Raw genomic sequence first — 22,702 nt, forward strand, 5'->3', positions numbered from 1 at the left:
GAGACGCAAAACCACACCTTACTGAGATGGCTGACGGAACCTGGAGTGTTAAGAAGGAGGTGTGTTGGAGGTCTGGGGACTTGACAGCTTCTACTTGAATACTTCAAAGGGCTGATACTTGGAAGGACTGGATTTGTTCTGTGTGGCCCCAGTGAGTAGAAACAGTGTCAATGGATGGAGGTGACAGGGAAGCATATTCACCGCCATTCAGTATAACCATTAATTTACTGGAAACTTCTGGAAAGCTCAAACTGGGTTTTATTCATGTAGTGCCCACAGCACCAGCACATAGCCTTGCCCACGTGATACAGCCAACGATGAGTAGCTGCTAGGATTATTACTGCCTGGTCTTGGGAAAAGCAGCCGGTTTGGAGAAGCTGACTATCTCTTCATTGGCCCATCAGCCTGAGACCTTTGTTAGAAACAATTATGTCAGGCAGTAGTGACACTCAGGGCGTCCCATTTTTAAAAGTCTAGCAACGGCTTCTTTTTTTCTACCTTAAACACCTCACTTTGCAAACACTGAAAAAAAAAATTTCTATCGGGCTCAAAGTTTGTTCATGGCATAAAGTTAAATAACTATCCATGGGATGATCTGGAAGTGAAATTTTAAGCTACATAAACATTGAGCCTGCTACGAAAGGTCATTCTGACTTCCTTTGACCCTCTCATAACTGTGATCCTCAGCATTTTGGTTTGTGGCAAGAAAGCATTGCTTCTCTCCTCCTGTCTAGATGGTTTACTGGTCTTGTTTCCTCTCATAGTTTCTAAGGCGGAATAAAGCCTGTACTTGACATCTGCTCCAAGCCCAAACTCTTCCTGCCTGATCTATTAAATGCATATTTTGATGAATCTAATGCATAAAGTTGATAGATTTGTAACAGCTACTGGACCAGAAGATATAGAAACATCATCATCTCTCTAGCTTGAGCTCATTGAAGCAAATACTCCCAAACACAGTATCTGCATAAAAACCGCTGTCCTAACTGCCTGCCTGTGACTAAGGAAATATAGATGAGGAATTACATATCTAGAATTGCCCTTTCTTCCTATTCCACATTTTCACTTATTCATAAATTTATCCCCCAAATGTCTATCAAGTTCCAACTATGTGACAAAAAGCAGCAGCAAGTGGTGCCTAACACAAGACCACATTTGCTCTTTCCCATGTGACAAGAATGTGTTAAGGCATCACGTGCATTAACTCACGTGACCATCACAGCACCCTATGAGGTAGGCTCTACCCTTTTCCCCATTTTGCCAATAAGGAAACTAGTATGCAAATAGGTTAAGCAGATTGCCGAATGTCACACAGGTCAGAAAGGAATCTTTAGGGAGACAGCTGTTAGATGAAGGAAGAAATTAAACAATAATGATGACTACTTCCAGACGCTTTCTATCAAATATAGGTATAGGTAGCAGTTTAAGAGTAGAAAATCTCACTGCCACCAGAAGACCTAGATTATTCAAAATACCGCCCTGTAATTTATCAGTGAACACCAGCTTTGGTCTACAGACAGTGGTTCCCAGGTTTTTCAGCATGATTCCCTTTGTAGATTTCATAAATAAATAAATAAATAAATAAACCCATTTTGCAAATCCTCAGAAAGTTTGAAAAATTACAAAATAACCAAAAGCTATTTTAAATTCAGCAACATTTGAAATTAATTTATATTTTATTAATTACCACTATATAACAAGATTTGAAAGCAGAGGTACGTGTACTTTCAAAACATTATTTAGTCAGTGTGCAAACAGTAGGTACTTGACATCCAAATACAGACCCCTTGACTCCTTGCAATAACCCCACAGACCCTGGAGATTCACAGAACTTATGACTTCTGCCGGATCGCCTATCTTCTCTGAGTCTCGGTTTACTCATCTCTAAAGTGGGGATAATAAGAGCTTTAATGTGAGACCAACAAGGATTTGGAGGGCTCTTGTCTGAGACAGTATAAAAATAGTTAAAAACAGCCTCTGACAAATATGGTTCCAATGTAGTTAGGGAGAACAGACACACATGAAAGAATTAGTAGGCAGGGCAACCCACTAAGCTAAACTATGCCTTCTGGAATCTAGTTCTAGAATGTTATCTGATAATATATAAGGCAGTGAGTGTATGCAAAGAGGGTTCACTATCACCTTACACACAGAGGGAAAATTCAATTCACTTAAAAGCCGTCAAATATTTTTTATTGTTTTTGCTGGAGGGCTGCTATCCATGGCTGAGACACTTGAAGTTACAGGGGCGCACAGGTACATCCCTTGCTGGGCTGCACTGAGACTGAAGCTGGGAAACACGGGCATATGCACGTCATGGTGATGGAAGATTTTGGGCCTGGTTTGGTTTGGTTTGAAGCTGCAACTCATATTTATTAAATGATGACTACCATGGGGAGGAAGTTATACAATGGCCCTAATATTAATATTTAATGATATTTTGATCCAAACATAATTTAAGGAACATTTTTCATGCAAATTGAAACTTGCTGCTTAACTTAACTGGCTCAACCCCCTGCATAATGTCACAATCTTGCAATTTTCCAGCCTGCATTTATCACATTTTCAGGATATAATTGACTCCAGGGGATAGAATTGTGGAAGTAGTTTCCCTGAGTGATACTAGCTTGGGGGCAGCAGAAATTACTCCAGTCTCTCCCTTTGTGCTGTTGGATTGGGGAAAAAAAGGCTTTGAATCACCCCAGGACTCTCAGTTCATGGTGTTAATGAGTACACAGCTTGATGACTTAGATGCCTCTCTTCCCCACTTCCCCAGGAAAGCTCCAGATCCCATGAACAGGGAGAGTTCAGATAAATAACTAATAGGGCTAACATTTGTTGAATATTACTATAAGGCAGGCACTGTGCTAAGCAGTTGCATGAATTATCACTCTTAATCCTCACAACAAACCCTAAGAGAATGGTGCTATTTTATACCTGTCATGCAGATGAAGAAATTAAACTACTCATGATCACACTGCTGGCAAACAAGTGGGTGGGGACTTGATCTCAAGCAGCTGCCCCCAGAACATGGGTTGTAACCGTTCCTTTATACTGCCTTGCCACTCCCCTCTCAAACTCGGCTTTCTGGCCTGCTTTCTCACCCTGGTTGACACCCATATTTTACATGTTGCCAAGGGAATGGGGACCCTATGATTTGAGAGTCAACTGAAGGAGAAGGAACAAAGCCTTTGGTTGTGGTTTTGTATGTGGCATTTAGTGACATGCGGGCAGGGAAAGGACAAGAGGAATGTAGATGGATGTGAAATGATCATCCTTAAAAAATTATCAGAGCATGGAACTTAAAATCAGAAGCATTTTCATTATATACATGTACTGTACTTAATTGAGCCAATCCCTTATTGGACAATTATGCTATACCTAATCTTTTTTTTTCTTGTCTTGCATTGTAGGTATGTCTTTTTACATCTTACAAGTATATTTGTAATATAATTTCCAAGAGGAGTCACTTTTACATTTTGATAGACACAAATTGCTCTGTATAGTAAAGTTTTACTAATTCACTATTCTACCATCGATATATGACAGTACTCTCCAGATCCCCAGAAACAAATATGTTAATAAATGTTTTATCTTTTGTTTCATCAAGTAGGTAAAAAATAGTATCTCTTAATTAGTTTTAATTTGCATCCATTTTTATGAAGTAGATTGAGTATCTTTTATTTTTTACATGTTTAAGAACCAAATATATTTCATTTTATGTGAAATGTGTTTCATGTCATTTGTCCATTTTCTGGTCATATTAAGTTCTTTGTGATACATGTTTAAAATGTTTCCCCCAGTTTTTATTTGCCCTTTTGACCTTGCTTATTGAGTTTGGGCCCTATAGAAGCTTTTTAATTTTAATGTATAATAAATGTTAAGGCTTTAGATAAAACTAGATAGACTTTTCCTACCCTGAGATTCAAAAAAAATAAATCTGCCATTTTCCTATTATTTTTATGCTTTTATTTTTAACATTTTAAATCTTTGATCTATCTGGAATTTTAACTTAAGAAATAAAGAAGAGATATGTTTGTTTTTTCCCAAATAGCTACCTAGGTATGCCAACACCATTAACTATATAATCCAACTTTCCTCTCTGATATGCAATGCTATTTTTGTCATATACTAAATTTCCATATGCTTTTGGGTTCGCTGACTTGCCTTCTATTCATGTGTCAGCGAGGACACTCAAGCCTCTATCTCTGACTCCAAGTTTAGTCTTCTCTTCTGCATTACTTACATTTTCAAAACAACACACAATAAGTGAATGGAAAACCCTTTATGAATTTCTTGCAATAACACTTAAGTCCTCTCTCACCTTCTCCCCTACTGCTACTAGCTAACAAAATTCAAGCTCTTTTTTTTATTACATCTAAGAAAAATATAATTACGATAGTAAATCTGTTTGAAAGTATAGGGGACTGAGAATCAGATACTACATTCTTGAGTCAAATAAACAGTTTGGGGCTAATCCACAGTTTCCTTCCATAAGAGCCAATGATTTTGGATAGTCTGTGTGTGTGTGTTTATACACACGTGTGTAAGGCACATGTGCCATGTACAGGAGAGATAACACTTTATTAAGTAAACCAACTCCCCCTCCCCCAAAATCCATATTGGTTGAAAAGCAAATAAATTTAGCACTTTATGTCCTAATCCTTCTGGGATAGGATTTGCTCACAGCAGAACGTCCTTCCTAACTGCAGGTACCGAATATGTGATGCCGGAATCCCTCTCCTAGGAGGCTCAGAAAGAGCCCAAGGAGCCAGTGTAAAGTGTGGAATGTTTGAGCACTTAAAGGCTGTAAAGACAAACCAAAATGACCTAATATTGAGCTGCACCTTCTTTTCCAAACACTAGGCTCTCCACTCCTTCTCCAACATCCTCTTTAAGACTCACCACTCAGGCTACAGCTAGGAGATAAGAACTCTCCATCCCTGGGGATCCAGAGACAGGGGATTGTGCTGATGTGACTGGGATGCAGGAGAGCTCTGGATGATGTTGGAGGAGACGCCGACTTGCTTGTTGCATTACATACTGAATATCTCCTGAGTGTTAAGAAAGATGGTGCTTGCCCAACTCTCTCTCTCTCTTTTTTTGGGGGGTGTGTGTGTGTGCTGTGCTGCATGAGAGCGCAAAGTCCTAACCACTGGACCACCAGGGAATTCCCCCCAACTCTTAAAAAATCCGGTAGGAGGCAGGATTCTGGATATACCTAGGAGTAACCTTGTAGAACTTTTTGCATGTTCTTCACCCTAAGATTTCAAGTTCTAGTAGTTCAGGAACCCCACCTTGGTGGATTAAGTACGGTGCTCCTTCGCACCTTAAAAGTCTTCAATGTATACATTTTTCAGGATAATGCTTAAAGATCCCCTTTCATACATTTTTTTTAACTGAAAAAGCTATCAGGGGTGGAGGGGAGGGGAGGGAGCTCCACTTTGCTGTGGGGAAGAAAACTGCCTGAATTAGAAAAATAGTAAGAGACAAGCAGTGGCTTTTGTAGTGGGTGTTCCATAAAACAACGTTGAAAACGCAGAGTTCTTTCTCTCCCTGCACTTCCCGTGAGGAAGGCCAGAGGGCCTCCATTAAGGGGGAGCAGCCACCGTCTCCATCCAGGCAAAGGCGTTGTGTCCAGGCTGAAGCAAACCAGAGGTTATTCCGGTCCTCTCCCTCACTCTCTTCCGGCCCTGCTTCCTTTCCCCCACCCCTCCAACAATAGCCCCTCTTGATTTCTGTTCTAAGTGAGAACGGTGAGTCCCCAGTGCAAAGGAAGCTCTAAGGATTCTTTCGAACTGGGAAGAGTGAGGGGTGTGTGCTGGCATCGCTCCTTGGCGGTGATGCTGGGGACCCGCCCCCCAACCTTCTCCCAGAGGCAGGTAGCAGGGTTTCTTGTCCCCATTCTCCAGCATTCAAAGGGAGAAGTTGGCAGCGTACCTCTTCTTCCCAGAAGGGCTCTGAGATACTCTATCTCATACTGTTGCTTTTAAATATTTTTTCAAACTGCTGAAAAAGCTGGACACCTTTTTGTAATGATGTTCCCAAAACTTGTCACTGCCCCTGCTGGGTCTTCCTTACCTTGAGCCAGTAGCCTGTGGGACAGTCAGAGCCTTAGGCCCCTCCCTAGATTCATTAGAGCTGGGAAAGGCCTAGTAATCGGCCCCAGGTGATTCTGATGTTTGGTTCTCAGAAGACACTTGAAAAACAACCCCCAGACCTTTACTCTCTGAGATTATTAGGGTACCTTGGTATGGCGTTAACTTGCTAGGTGAGACCACAAAAATCATGTCTAATGTTGCTCAGAGCTGAATAGACTTGAGGCTTGTCCAGTAACACCATTATCCAAGAGGGAGTTATGTTGTCTTGGACAAGTTCAAAGTTTACAGAAGGGCTCTGTAGAACAGGGACCTACATTCTGAAATCAATCTGTGTATACAACAGATCAAAACCCTAAGGCAGTGTTGCTCAAACTTGAATGTGCTCCATATGGAGTACATATGGAGATCATGTTAATATGCTGATTCTGATTCAGGGGGTCTGGGGTGCAGTCTGAGATTCCCCTTTTCTAACAGACTCCCAGGTGATGCCATGCTGTTGGTTCTTGGACTACACTTGAGGAACACTGCCTTAAGGGATACTTAATTTTAAAAAAATAATTATTAGCTGCTTCCTCCTTAATGAGAAACCTGAAAACAAGGAACATCAGTTCAGTGACCTTGAGTAAATCACTTAACTTTTTCTAGCCTATCTGTTAAACAAGGTAGTAGTTGCCTTTCCTCATCTCTGAAATGGGGAGAATAAAGCACCTACTTCTTAGAATGGGAGGGTTAAGTGAAATGATGTATGTAAAGTTCTTGGCAGTCCCCAAACTTCGTCATGACTCCTCCATAAATGTTGCGAGTGGTGGTTATCTCATTCTCCCATTAATACCAGTGGCTGTCACAGAATGAGGTCAAAGCGGGGCCGTAGCAGATCACAGGAAAATAGGAGAAGGAGTCAGAATTCCTTTGTGTGGCCCTGGTATTCGGCACTAAAGAGACAGGCTTTATCAATGTGAACAAAGAGAGGTTTTTCCGTTCCTACTATGGATAATGGAAACCTAAGACCCCAGTGTTGTTATATTCATACTTATATTTATCACTTTAAATTTGCCAAATAAGTGCAAAACTGCCTCAATCCAGGATTTGTTCATTTTGGCTGTCTCCAGTGCCTAATTATATAAAGGAAAAGGTATTGTGTGCCACAAGGATATCACATTTCCCTCCCTGAATTCACTCCTTCGTGTTTGTGTAAACTCAGTGGCATCCCTTTAACTTGGATTTACAGCCCTGTCTATAAAAAAACCTGAAATCACTGAGCATTTCCTACAAGGCTAAATCCTGGCTCACAACTCTTTTAGTCAAGGAGAAACAAATGACCACTCTCTCTCTGTCTCTCTCTCTCGCCAAAAACAATGTGCTAACCCATCATCTGCCCAGAAAACAAATGGAAAATAAAATGCAACCAAAGTCTTTTCTGTATATCTGATAAATGTTTATCTCCCATGAGCAAGTGGGTGGGTTCCTTGCCAAGATGACACATTAATATACATGTAACAGCCCCATGCATGTAATGGTGGAACAAGCTATAATTCCAGTCAATTCAGGTGGGAATAAACATGTCAAGCTGGCAGTTTGGCATTGTCCAGAACCCCAGAAACTCTGACTAATTTTCAACTTACTAACTGCTGTATTTAGCATTATATTAAGATAGTGTATTTCACTCTACAGCCCACTTATTTATTGTCATCTATTCCACAAATATTTATTGTGCGTCTACTTTATGCCATGCACTATTCTAGGCCCCAGGCTATAGCAGTGAACGAACAAAGGCCCTGTTCCCATGGTGCTTACCGTCTAGTGAATTTATGTATTATACATAACTTCTGATGAAGACATTTTATTATTCTTTTATCTATATGTCATTGTTTTATCTAAATGTATTTGATATTTGAATGGTTAAAAAGAACAGCCATGGGCTTCCCTGGTGGCGCAGTGGTTGGGAGTCCACCTGCCGATGCAGGGGACACGGGTTCTTGCCCCGGTCCGGGAAGATCCCACATGCCGCGGAGCGGCTGGGCCCGTGAGCCATGGCCGCTGAGCCTGTGTGTCCGGAGCCTGTGCTCCACAATGGGAGAGGCCACAGCAGTGAAAGGCCCGTGTACCGCAAAAAAAAAAAAAAAAAAAAAAAAAGAACAGCTATCATTAGGCTAGCTGTTTCTGAGAGTGCACATCAAAATATTTGCTGCCTCTCTGCTTCTGTCAGGTGGAGACCTGTGTCCACTGCTGCTCTACTTATTAGCCAGATAAACATGTGAGAAAAAAATTCAAGAGATTTGGGTAGAAATGAAATTGGAGAAATCAGAAATTTTTCTCTAAGCTAGGGATTTTTCTTATGATTAAAGCAGATTTAACAGGACTTGTGGGTGCCAGTTTTTCAAACACCATTATCAATCTTTTGCCTTTCCATGTCAGTATTAACTTAGGGACAAGGATCTAACTTCTAAAATAGGCTCAGCACAACACACACTGTAAAAAGGTAAAAACAAAACCAAAAAACTTATGAGATTGAATCTACAAATATTTTTTAAGTGGATAGAAAAAAATAGTATCTGTGTTTTCCTTGATTAAAGAAAGAATGCATTTGTATCTTAATGTAAGATGCAAATAATATATAAATGCATAAATCGAAGAGTGCTATTCATACAGAATTATAATATTTATAATTCTAAGTAAGTACTCTTTTATGATACATATGTTGTTAGAGAACATTCATCAATCTCATCCGATTGGTTGCATATTCCTTACTCCATAATGCTAACAGCTTCTAGAATAACAATTGATACATCCAAACTAATTTCTGGAGAGAACATCAAATGCCGAATAGGAATTATTCTTAAAAGTATGGCTCTTTAGTTTAATGTCAATGCAATCCTGAAGAAGACAGAGCAAGACAGTGACCATCTGTTTTAGAGAATCACAGGATGTCAGCATAATAATCTCATAGATCATCTAGTGCAGTGGGCGGGGGAGAAGAGTGTAAACAAGCCCCAGGTGAATTCTGAACACAATCACACACACAGACCACTTTGAGAGTCACTGATTTGGTCCAACCTCATCATTTTACAGAGAAAACTGAGGTCCAAGCAAGTGAAGAAACCTATCAGGTCACACGTATAGGGGGCAGCAGAGGTTGGACAAAACAAAGCAGAAGTGTTCTGACTCCCAAACTGGTCTTTGTTCTGCTCTAAGCCACCTTAGAAGACACATTTTGCGCATTAGGGTAGAAAAACCCAGCTTCAATTTGTTCTCTGAGGGTTAAGTTGTCCAAACAAGTCTCTATTGTATCAGAGTCTCTTATTCTAACAAAAGAACCTCAAAGGTTTGGGTTATTGGTGGTAGATTTTGGTTGTTGCTGTGGTTGTGTGTTTTGCTTTTGGAAGATGGAGAGGGAAGTTTAACTAAGACCTAAGTTAAAGTATCATTACTACTTAACAGACTAACCAGGATGTAGGTTTTAAAGGTTTGAGTGAGAGAAAAATAGCAGTTGGATCACACACACACACACACACACACACACACAAAGTGGTGATACCGGTATTCTACTCATTGGTGATAAAGTAAGTGGCTTGCCGCTAAAATATTTGAGGAGAGGGATCTGTTAGCCTTCACTGTGGGGAGAACATGTCACTTCAAGTCCTTTTCTCTTTGGCTGAGTCACTGCCACAATGGTCTCCAAAAAAAAAGTCTCCAGCCCTCCACTGCCAGGGAAAAGGTCACCAAGAGCACAGAGCTCGAGAACTTGGGGAAGTGGGTGAAAGGGAGAATGAAACATCTACAATATCATATAGTCTCTTCAAACATTCATCTAAGTTCAAGACTTTTATCCCAAGACAAACTCTTCCCTGCTCTCCCCTCTATTGAACACAGCTGGCATTTTAATGAGGCTAAATCTGGCGTTTCTGCCATTAGTGAAGATGAACATCAAAATATTAAGCTCTGCTTTCCTTTGTTTTAAAAGAATTGAGCTTCACTCAATGTGTGCCCAACTCCAAAGCTATGAGGCATGATTTTTGTTCTGACAGACCCTTGGGATAGTATTGATCAAGGATAATGGCACAAATTATGGGGATATAGTCTACTCTCTACATTCCAAAGAGACAGTACCCTTAAGTATTAACATAAAACTTAAAAAAATTACAACGGACATTTGTTGACTCCTATTACTTGCCATGCTTTGTGTTAATCGTGTTACATAAATAATCTTATTTAATCCTCACAACAACTCTATTATAACGTAGATGCAGTTTTACATTAGGGGAAACTGAGGCTTAGAGAGGTTAATTACCTGGCCGAACTAAGTGTCACACAGTAAGCAACAAAGCTGGAACTCAAACCCAGATTTGTATAACAACAAAGCCTGTGCTTTTGATGTTCTGCTTGCTCTCATTTGATTCATATCCCAGCACACAGACCTACAGGACACATCCTAACATAATTTAACATTTATATGACAAATTTATAATTTAGTTATATGTACAGTTTGGGCACAAATTAATTAACGCAACCTCTGTGTGTCAAATTATGGCTCATTCCAAGCTGGAGTTCCCCTAATGTTATCACAGAAGAGACTCTGATGACCCCAAAGAAGAATCACACACTGGAAGTTTCCACAAATGCCAACTCACTCCTTGGAGTTGAGTGAAGACAGATTGGTAGCAACTAGCCTAAACGAGTCAATGGCTTTTTTCTTTAGGGAGCTGATTTTTCCCCCCCAGTATCCAACAAATATTCTCATGGCAATGACTTAACGACTCAAATGGAAATACTGAATACATATTTTTTTCTTTTAAAGAAAAGAATCTATCCTGAGCTCCTTAATCTTGGGCCATAGTGGAGACACACGCTCGAGGCTGTTTTCTGCGCCATTGGCATACCCACCTTTTGCCTTACTTGTCTTTGGTCAGTGTGACTCTGCTGTCCTTTTTTTCATACTGTGTTGCATCTGACGCTTTTATTCAATAACCCAAATGAGAGAGTGTTCTCTGATGTTGTTCTAATTGGGCATAAAATCAAATACATTATCAAGGAAAAATGAAACTGAAAGAAGCAAGAAAACTCGCAGCCCTAAGTTTTCTACTGGGGTCACATTTGCTGATAAAAGATGCAAAATTTAAAAAAAATGCCCAAGCTGATCCATCCCGGCTCCCTTTTGACCTGAAGATCTATGAAATGGGGTGGCTGGGTAAGTGGTAGGGGAGCTGGAGAACACTTTCAACTGTTATTAGCATGATTTTGCCTCCTCAGCAGGCAAACGCTAATCACATCTCTTTTCCGTTGCTCATTTTATAGTGCTCCTAAGGAAAGCCTCTTGAAAAAAAGGAGAAGAAAAAAGAAGTCTGACTAATGGAACAAAACCCACATAATAGTCCAGTTCTATCATATTTTCTTATTCTTATTAAGATGATGGCTCAGTTTCGAATAAAGATTAATTACTTGATTGTGGTTAATGCATAGTCTGGCCAAGTTAATTTATAAATGAGAGAACAGCTATTTTTATCACACTCTTCACATCCCAGATGACTTCAATCAGTAAATTTCATAGAAATGAATATATGAAAAAACCTCTGCCTGTCCTTTGTCTTTCACCCATTCAACACCTCTCTGAGTTGAATGATTAATATTAGTAAATATACACAGTCTTTCAGAGTGACCTTGCTGGCCTGTTTTTGACAATGTGATCTTGGCTTCCTTGTGGCTTGCCATGATGAGTTCTTCATAACATTATACTTTCTGCCGAATTTAATTGAAGTAGGTTAGACTTTTAAAAACTAGTTGTGTGTGTAATCTTGACTAGTTTGCTGTATTCTATTTGGTGCTTCGAAAACTAGGCGCAGGGTAAATATTTTTCAACATTTACCTTGGTTTTTCACTCCTACTACACAAGCGATCAATCTCAATCTTCCTCTTAGTGGCATGTTGTTTTCCAAAACTAAAGCTACATGCCCCAAAAATCTTTGCCTTCTTTTGTGTGGCAAATGACATCTTCCACTGACAGTGGATAATAAATTTACATTCAACCCACATGTGGAACCTGAACACATAAGCCCCCCCCCGCCATGAAGTACAATTCGAAGTGACATTCCCTTCTTTTTTTCCTCCTACCTCAGTGATGCAGAATAACAATCATAAATTAACAGTTCTCTTTGGGGGGGGGGATGCTGAATGAAAAGAAAGGAACAAGAGAAGGCATCTCAATCTAGACTATGGGTAACAAAATCCCCACAGCAAACCTCAATTCTTAGCAGACACCCTGATAAGGTTCTCAGGACACAGCACTGAGGAAGAGTGAATTCTCCAGTGAGACACATCACATACTCCAGTGGCTCCTGGTTTACCCGGCCATCTTATCTGTGCCAAAATTCAGACTTAACACAATGTCCTCCTTAGCCCAATGCAATTCTATGCCCAGTTCTGCCAGCCTCAGCTCTGCAAAACATCAGTATTCTCTTAAAAAAATATATAAGCTTAAATTCTGGGCCATCCTTCAGTCGTACACTTTGATTAAGGATTACACCCAGTAAAGCATTTTCTGTTGAAGATGCCCACAGCAATATCCATCCCAGGGACATTGAAATGGAAGTAGAAAGGATTGCATGGGTAACTTACCAGCTCCTGAGTCTCAATGGCTGCAGCAGCCCCCGTGCTTTACCTGATCCCTTGCCTCTCTGTCTCTCTCCCTCTCTCTCTCCCTCCTTGTCTTGTGTACAGATTGCAGGGAACTTAAAGAACTCGCAGGGACAGTGTTCAAATGACTTAAGAAAGAGAACAGGAACAATACTTCGTTCTCTTTTTCTCAGATGAGTACCTTCGGGAAGAAGGAAGGAAGGGAGGGGAGAGGGAGGAAGTCAACAACCCTTTGCTTTCCTGAAAAAAAATAAGGAAACAGAAGATAGACATCTCATTTTCTCTTAAACAAAATGTTGGAAGGGGCAAAAAAAAAAAAAAAAAAAAAAAACTTTGAAAAAAGGAATTCCTCAAATATGCTCTCTGCCCTGGGAGCTTTAAAGAGATGAAAAGCCTTACTGGCTTGGCCTGTCCAAACAAATGGTGTTCCAGAAAGTCAGGCTCTCCTGAGCTTGCAGCCTCTGGTATCTAGTTTGCAGAACTGACACAGCCAAAGGGGAACAAATCATGTCTTGTCCACTCTGAGCAAGGGAAAGTTTGGTCTGTCATGTTAACTGAGGCAAAGCGGCAGCCTGTGAGGCCAGGCAGCGTGCAGGTCAGCCAGAATGCGTGGCTCTTCCTAGGCTCTTTGAAACGCTAGCGTTGCTGCAGTTCTTCAGCCTGACTCTAGAGCCTTATAGTTCTTCCCAGATCAAATAACAGATTTATGCACTGGTCCCTGCCATGGACCAAGACAATGGACTAAAACAAGCTTCCATCTTTGCTGGTGGATGAAGAGGAAAAAAAAAAAAAAAACCAACTTGCCACACTGCTGTTGGACACAATTATCTCAGAACTGTTGTTTACATTGTCCTATCCTTTACATTCTTAATGTTTCTTGGATTTGGTCCCCTCTGGAAAAACTGGAAGGTGATTTCTAATTTGTTTTCTAAATATTGCACAGGTCTTAGGTAAGTCAGCCAAAGTTTGTGGTTTTTTTTCAGCAATATGTAGATATTTTTAATTTTATTTTTTTATTTTATTTTTTAACATCTTTATTAGAGTATAATTGCTTTACAATGGTGTGTTAGTTTCTGCTTTATAACAAAGTGAATCAGCTATACATACACATATATCCCCGTATCTCCTCCCTCTTGTGTCTCCCTCTCACCCTCCCTATCCCACCCCTCTAGGTGGACACAAAGCACGGAGCTGATCTCCCTGTGCTATGAGCCACAGTTTTTGAAAAGGGATGGGGAGGCTGAATACAAAGAGCTAGAAAATGGAGGGAATATCCTTTACCAAGTTAGGGGCCCTAGGAGTTCAGTGGGCAAGCATGAGCTCTGTTTAGGGTTTGTTTCGCTTAGGAATAAACATGGTTTAAAATTCTCCGATTTGTGTTGTTGTGTCTTATGCCCTTCATTCATCTGGTTAAGACCATTTTTCACCTCGAACAGGAACCAGCAGTTATGCAGATCTTTGTGGCAGCAAGAGAAAAAACAGCTTTAAGTACTTCCTTATTTCAACCAATTATGAAAAAATGAGGTGGAGAGTCACACCTGAGCACAAGGAGCAAGTCAAGGGAATTCGGGAAAATAATGATTCTGATTCAGTCTCTCTGTAAGACTGTTATGGGATTCAATGGACTATAAGATCATTCATTTATCCAGTTTTCTTCCCCAGTAGTTATCTATCAATTTATCTCTCTACCTGAATATGTGTGTGTATGCATATGTATGTGTTTGTGTGTGTATCATAGACAATATAATGTCATTCGGTAAGTTTGTAAGAGCCAGGACAGTCTTATTCTTTGCATCCCCATGGCACCAATACTGACACAACACATGGCATTGGATTTCTGCCATGGGCGATCCAACCCCATCTACAGATGAAAAAACTAACGCCCAGAGAAGACTCTGTACTGTTTGCCCGAAGTCACACACATAGTGACTAAAACCAAAATGCTCATCTCTCTCCTGATTCAGCTCTGGTGCTCTTTGCCCTCTGCTGGCCTTCCTCTATATCCTGCCTTTGTAGAAATGGGAAAGAACATGAAAATGAAAATCTGAGAAAGCAAGAGAACAACATGAAAGAATGGCGTCGGGGAGGGATAGGAATTGATTCTTGTAGAGCAACAGCGATACTGGGGGGCAAACCTTTGAGTAACTGTGAGGTTTAAGAAGCGCTCTGCTGAAATGTACAATAAAAAGTGGAAGTAGGTGGGAGGGAGGTGAGGGTGAGTGAGGAGAAGGAGGGAAATGCTGGGCTGGGTTTCTGAGGCACCAGTCAGCAGAGGCAAAGAGGGGATGTGAAGACCAAAGAAGCTCGGGCTGCAAATGTCTCTGTTCACCTGGAGAAGCAATGACAGCAACATGCAGCCCTTTCCATGTTCGTATTCCTCTTGCAGCCTCAGGGCAGAGCCAGGGCTGAGCCCCAGGAGCCCAGTCAGAATCCAGAGGATTTCCCTTTCAAGTCTGCAGAATGTGGGGACTGTCACGTTGAGGCGTGTTGTTTTCTCCAAGCCAGCTGACCCGCCCAAAGACAGCCTGGATGGGGACATGTGCCATCTGAGCTGGACGGCTTTGATGTCACGGAGCTGCATCCAGCTGGGAGCTTGTGACTTCACCTCTGGAAAAGCTGGAAGGTGATTTCTAGTGTTTTCAAAATACTGTGAAGCAGCATGGGTCTTAGGTAAGTCAGCCACGGTTTTTCAAAAGGGATTCTCAGCCCTGCCTGTGCCCAGCTGTTCCATTCACATAGCTCCTTGTAACCCTTCTGTGAGATTCATAGAATGGGCTTCTCCCTTTTTCCCTGCTCTGCCAGTCATAAGAAGATGATCCCCTACTACTTGTAAAATCACCCACTGGGTGTCTAGAAGCTGAAATTCCTAAGTCCCTCCCATCAGGTTTCACGGGAGAGATTTCTCATCAGTTCACTCAGGCTGGTGAAGCTTCCTCTCCAGCCATCTCATGATTTATTCAGATTCTGAAGGAAAGTGAAGGGAATGGATGTTTGTACTGCAGACAACTGAGGAAAGGCTTGTGTAGAATTGGACTATGGCAGAGCCTCTGACCCAACAGGTGAGCTCCACATTGCGCTGGATATTATAGAAATCATTTGATTAGAAAGAGAGGGCTACAAGATCAGGGGACAAGGAGAAACACCAAAGTTAAAATTCCGTGAGGCAAAAGCAGTGACCCAAGACTCAGAACCAGCACTGCAGAAACATGAGCTCTACTCAAAACGGCTTCCCACTTCTGAAGCATCCTAACTGGTACTTCTCCAACTTCTGAATATCCAGAGCTCTAGGGCTATCTGTTCACCCCAGGACTTATTTGACCCCTGGCCATGGAGGGTGGGGAAGTGAAGAATGAATTGAAATATAACATATGTTCAGGACAGTGCACAAAAAAGTAAGTGTATACATCAGTGAATTTTTATAAAACAAACACACCTGAATAACAGAAACCTAACAGGAGACCCCCTGTGGCCCTCCAGCCTTCTACCTCTCCTCAAGGGTCACATGGTCCTAAATTCTCAAACCTGACGTAGATGCATATTACCTGGTTTACATAACAAATGGCATCAAATTGTCCTTTCTGTTTTGTATTATATTTGTGAGATTCGCCCCTACTGTTGAGTGTACTTATGGCTCAATTACTGTCATCGCTGGAGAATACTTCATTCTGTGACTGTACCACAATTTACATATCCACTCTACTGAAGATGATATTTGGGTTGTTTCTATTTCGGGGTTATTAACAACGGGCTGCCAGGAATACTCCTGTCGCTGCCAGATGTCTTTTTAAAGCCTGGTGCAGGACTCCCCTCTCTCTCTCCAGGATTGTCCACTCCAGTGATTCACAACCTTTTGTTTGGTTTCTTTGCACCTACTTCCTCTCACATGGGACACATGGCATAGTTTTTTTTTTTTTTCTATAATTCAAGTGGATTTGGTTTGAGGACATGGTGATGCCTTTGGAGACACTGGCAGAGTTCCTGAGTCGTTTCAGAACGGATTGGGAGCCACGGCTCTCACTTCCTGCTACGACCTGGAGATGCTGGTCCCTGCTGCTCTGAGTCACTCTCCATGGACTCGCCGTCTCCTTTCCAGACTCTGTGCCAGTTGGGTCTCCCCTCCCTCGTGTGTAGGCTTCTCACGCATTAGACTAACGTGCGAGGAGAGGGCCAAGTCCCACGCCTGAAACAGCTTTGAAACTTCCTTTGTTTCTTTGATTTATTCTCCTCATCTTGCCAGGCCCTAATATCCTCCAAGTCCCAACTCCCCAAACGTGAGAACATTCATTTCTTTCTTTCTTTTTAGTTTTTTTTAGCATGAAAAAATGATATGAAGGATTATAAACAAGTTACTAAAGAAAGCCTGTTTTATGCATCTAGTTTCCTCATCTGACAAGTGGGGATAATATCCTAACACCTATTTTTCATATTCTTAGGAGTACAGAAGAAGAGGAGGTAAAATCTTTCACACACTTACCATGTGTGAGGCACTGTTCCAAACATACTACACGTCACAACTTATTTAATCGTCACAACAGTCCTCTGAAGTAGGTGCTATTGTTGCCCTTTATCTCCTCCTCTTTTTTAACAGATGAGGAAACTGAAGTATGGAGACGTTACACTACTTCCCAGTATCACACAATTAGTAAGATTCCAAACCCAGGGAATTCTGGCTCAGAGCCCTATTTCAATCAAAAGCTAACAAACACTGCCTGTCACACAGTAAAAACTGGTCCCTAGAATTGGAGAACATGTTCTATAATATAAGAGCTAAAAATGTACAGCACAGAGGCGCATTCTGCAACCATTTAGTGAGCACGTCCTATGGACCAGACCGCTCCACGTTAGGAGTGGGCAATGCACTTATGAATTTTACTTCCTGGCAGAGAGAGACACTTTCAATTAAATAAATCATGCTTGGATATCTGAACAATTACAATTGCAGTCACTGCTCTGAGAAGGAAACCTAAGAGTTAGGAGAGCATGTAGTCAGGTACCAAATCTGTACAAAAGGTCAGGGAAAATTCTTCTTAAGAAAATGAAACATAAACTGAGACCTGAAGAATGAGCAGGCGTGTGCCAGGCAAGGAGGGGAGGCAGCAGCTGCTGCAACGGGTAGCTGGGGAGTCCGAGTTCAGATTCTGAACTTGATCCTAAGATGGTTGGGCAATCAGTAAAGAGTTTACACAGAAGAAGGACGTGATCAGATTTGCATTTCAGAAAGCCTGTGTTGGTCACTGTGCAAAGAATGGCTTGTGGAGGGGCAAGAGTGGAAGCAGATGAAGAGTTGTAAAGTCTAGCCTAAATCTGGTTGTGTCGAGAAGGGCCGTCAGGAGCTGCAGGTGGACGTGTTGGTGCCTAGAGAGGTCATGGGTGGTAAAGTCTGAGCGCCACCCTCATACACTGTGTGACAAGGGTTTCCTGGAGAGTGAATATAGGCATTGCCTGGCATGCAAACAGCTGGCTCATGAAAGATTCACACTTTTGAACAGCAGCACCTTCTACCATGCATTCACCCCCATCCCCAATCTCCAGAGCTTCCAAAGCTGAGTACCTACCCGCCTTTGCTCCACCCTAGCCTCTTGGTTGGCTTGCCTTACTCTCACTGTCCTCATGTGTATCCTGTGCCTGCATTTCTTAATATTCATCCAACAGAGATCCCTTTTCTCCAGCACACACCCATGCTGCTACTGAAAAGCTGGTAGCATTCTCAAAGCTGGCCCAGGAGGGATGAGTCTGAGGGATAGAGCAGAACTCAGTGTTTGAACTACTAGGGTTGGGGAAAATGTACTCTAGGTATTCCATGTTAGGACCCGGGCTGAAATTCTCTAAGGAAAGTCTGTTAGATGTGGTAGATGGATAGGGTTATGATTTCGTTACAAGACTAAACCTTAAGAACTGGCCTGTGGACTTAATCACCAAGGAACACATGGTTTCTACAGGAAAATGCATTCTGAGCTCCAAATATCTGATAGAAGCCAATGAGTATTTTTAAGTTGGGGAATGGCAGTAGTTGTATTAAAAAGCACCTGTGGGTTTCTTGTCAGGCCAGAGGTGAGCAAGCATCCTCCTCCAGTACTCACTTCCATTATTCAGTAGGGTTCATTTTTCCACAGTCTTCCTCCACAGTGGTCATAAAGGCCTTTTCTTCTACTTACAGGCTCTCTCCAAGCACCCTAAGATCCTATGTTTCAGTGACACACAAGAGACAAGAAATAACTTTATTTTTATACATTACATTAAGTGTGATTAAAGTTCCCCCTCCTTGGTAAAGTTGGCTAACAGTTCTATACCATTATTTTTCATGACTCTCACGCTCTTCCTTAGGTTGTACCAGACCCAGGACTTTCACAGCTCTAAGAAAATAGCACTGAGGCTTGATCCATGTTGGCTGATTCATGGTCCCCTCAGAGGTGGCTGGCTCTGCTCGTGCCTCTGCACTCGGTGCCAAGTGCAGTCACAGGAACGTCCACCCAAACTTCCAAGGCCATATTGACCAGATCTCTATGGTTATCCTCATCATCTTTACAGCCCTACATAGATGAGACCCAAGGTTGCTGCAACCTGTCTTCTTTCCTAATCTTCTGGGATCCAACTCACACCAGGGATCAAGCTACCCCCTTCTTCAACCCCATTGCCACACGTTTCAGCCTCCTTGGACCTAGACCAGGGGTAAACTCAAATGTTAAATGAACCAAGCAGGTTCATTTAACCAGTGCCCCATGTGTAATGCAATAGGGTGTGGTAGGGATCAAGGCAAATCGAAGAGTTCATAGCCCACCTAAAGTTGTTTGTGACCATGTGAGAACATTGGCCTAGTGTGACCCAGACCATCTTATTTTTTAAAAAATAAGCTGAACATCTGAACTTTTAACGTGGAATTTCTTGATTTTAAAATTTTAGAACTGAAAAGAGACCATTTTTAAAAGAAATTAAGGAATTATTATTCATCATTTGGGGTGTGATAATGGTGTGGTGGTTTGCTTTTTAAATATATAGTGAAGTATTCACAAATGAAATGTGATTTGTTTAAGATTCTACATGAAAAAGTAAAGTTTAAATCTGAAGGGAGTCTAAATTTGATGGTTTTAAACTATGCCCACAAATTCTTTACTCTTCTCTTTGAAAGGCAGAGTCTATTTCTAACCACTTAGACTTAGTGATTTGTTCCCAACACTAGAATAAGGCAGAAGTGATGTGGAGTGACTTAGGAGACCAGGGCACAAAAGGCACTAAGGTTTTCTTTTCCCTCACTCTCAGATTACTTGCTCTGGGGGAGGTCAGCTGCCATGCCATGAAGACCCTTAAGCAACCTGTGGAAAGGGCCACATGGACAGAGGCTGAGACCTCCTGCTGTGATCTCAGCAATGGATCATCCAGTCCAATCAAGCCTTCAGATGACTTAAGACCCTGCCACATTCTGACGGCAACCTCACCAGAGATCCTAAGCCAAACCACCCAGCCAAGCTGTCCCTCAACTCCTGACCCATAGAAACTGTGAGATAATAAACATTTGTTTTTTTAAGCCACTAGGCTTTGGAGTAATTTGTTATACCCCAAAAGATAATTAATACATTAACATCAGGAAGGCTGCTAGTTTACAACTTTTGGCCTTACCTTTTCAAACCAAAACTCCCAGGTAGGAGTATTTGCTGGTGGCAATCACAGTTTGAAACTCAACAAGGCTGTTAACTGTTACATCCACCTACACTCACCACCAAACAAAGGGGGTCAACTTTAAAGGATCACATGCTTATCCTATTCTACATGGAATTCCTGAGAAGAGAATGTACTAGTGACCCCTGGTACCAATATAATGGACTATAAGAGTTCAGCTCATCATCTATACCATCAATTTGTTTCTTTATTTCACTCCCACATTTGTCAGTGAGTGATACTGTCTGGGCAAGTTTTCTTTTTAGGTGTCTTTTCTTGATAGATTTTAAACTGTCAGAGGTTGGAAGATCAGCAGCTGATTTGTTTTATGTACTGGCAAAATCTCTACTTAATGTTGTGAGTGTTTGATAGGTACCAGTTAATGCTTTGAAAGCTAGATATTGGAAAGATTTTATTTGCTTTAAAAGAAAAAAAAATTGACAGAACCCTTTGACCAAAAAGTAATCTTACTTAGAAACTAATATAGAAAACAGAATATAAGTTTCGTGGGAACCCAGGCTTTGCTGGTTCCTTGCTGTATCTCCAGTGTCTGGAAGTCACTGGCACACGGAAGCTGCTCAATAGACATTTGTTAAATGAATGAATGAGTGAATGAATGAATGAGACCAAAGAGAAGAGACTCCATTGGAGGAGGAGGGTGGAGTTCCATCCAGTAAGTATTCTCCTCCCTTCCCCCATCCCCTCTCAAATGTCACCCTCACTAAGGCACTTTTGAGGCAGGCTGACTGCCTGAGAAACACAGTTCTAAATGTGAGGCCTGGCAAGAACCCCTTGGAACTAAACGCGAGCAGACCTGGCCCCCCCGTTCTTCCACTTACTGGCCACAAGGCCTGGCAGTGGTTTTCAACTGCTCTTCTTTGGTCCTGATTTCTTCTTCTGCAAAATGAGATAGAAGCTTCCAGCCTTAATTCCAGCGGTGTCATGAGTATGTCCAGCCTTCCCCTTCTTTTAACATTCACCCGGAAGGAGGCAAGTCACCACTTGTGAGGCACTTTGAAGCTGACAAACAGGAGGCTTCAGAGCGATGTGACCAGAGGTGCACAGCTTGGCAGATGACCTGATCTGACTGATGTTCAAAGCAGCTGTTGGTGAATAGAAGGCGGCCTGCACAAAGGAGCTAGCCAAAAATAATGAGGGAGGTGAAGAGAAAAAAGAAAGAAAGAAGGAAAGAAGGAAAGAAAGAAAGGAAAGAAAGAAAGAAAGAAAGAAAGAAAGAAAGAAAGAAAGAAAGAAAGAAAGAAAAAGAAAGAAAGGAAGAAAGAAAGAAAGAAAGGAAGGAAGAAACAAAGAAAAACATGCAGGGCAGGGCTTGGGGTCACTTGGGCTTCCTCTGGTCTCACCACCGCCCCCCCTCACTGCCCCCCCTCACCGCTCCCTGCTCCTCCTCCACCCAGTCCTCAAACAACCCCTTTCTGTCTCCTCCAGAAGAAAAGTTAAAAGCTTTCTTTTGGAAAAAGAGCAGTTTGCTTAGACCGCTGCTGTTTACCTTTGGTAGGACAGCCATTGGTGGTGAGTTCAAACACAGGAAAAGGCCTCTTGGTTACAGGAAGAGCTGCAGACAGGTCTGGAAGACTTGCCACGATGCTGCGGAGATGCACCTTCCCCGCCATGCACAGGCCCAGGACTGACACTGGGTCCTTGCCTCCACATCAGGCAACCCGCCTTCAGCTATTTCTTGAACTTCGCCTATTCCTCCCTTCCCTCAGGGATATGGATCCTAAAGCACAAAGACGTGAGGGATGGCCGGTAGGACCGGGAAAGGGAACAAAAAGAGAAAAAGAGGCTAACATTACAAACAAAAACACCATGACTTTATTTCCAGTCTAGTATGGAAAATACAATTATAACAAGCAGCAAACCTTGGGTTTACATTTGGGGGTCTTATTTGTTTTCGGTCATTAAAATCATCCTTCATGAACTAAAGAGGCCACATTTGTCAAAACAGGGCCAAAATTCTGCCCCAGAAAACATTTCTCTACAGCTACCTCCAGAACTGCATGATTTATTTGTGAAAGGGAAGGGAAAGAACCTGCCTTCGTATTTTCAAAGCGCTTGCTCATGAGACCTACCCACCCCAAGAAGGCTTAGACTAAATTGTGAGAGAAAGGAAGAAAATCACGCTAAGGGAACACATGCTGTCAAATAATCAAAATCTTCTGGGTCTTTCCCATTTCCCCCAAATTTCTTTTCTCTAATTCCACTTCAAAAATTCCCCGGGCTCCAAGAAGCTCTAGACTTTCTGTTCAGACCATTCACAAGTTTACCATGAGGATCTCACTTCTCTTTCCCTGATTTTAGAG

At 41.8% G+C, this 22,702-nt stretch overlaps 1 protein-coding gene across 2 annotated transcripts in view; it reads right to left on the minus strand.

The window, feature by feature from the left end:
- ZNF366 (zinc finger protein 366) overlaps positions 1-13,228 on the minus strand; it is a 63,339-nt gene extending 50,111 nt beyond the window's left edge. Inside the window, exon 1 of one of the 2 annotated variants that reach the window (XM_081231954.1) lies at positions 12,711-13,228. The gene's annotated coding sequence lies outside the window, so the exon portion shown is untranslated. Of the gene's footprint in view, positions 1-6,813; positions 6,830-12,710 lie in introns of those variants that run through there. The other variant, XM_081231955.1, reaches the window with a different exon arrangement.
- Positions 13,229-22,702: the final 9,474 nt, after the last annotated feature.

Source organism: Mesoplodon bidens, assembly GCF_964165515.1.
Source record: "Mesoplodon bidens genome assembly, chromosome: 4".
NCBI classification, from domain to species: domain Eukaryota; kingdom Metazoa; phylum Chordata; class Mammalia; order Artiodactyla; family Ziphiidae; genus Mesoplodon; species Mesoplodon bidens.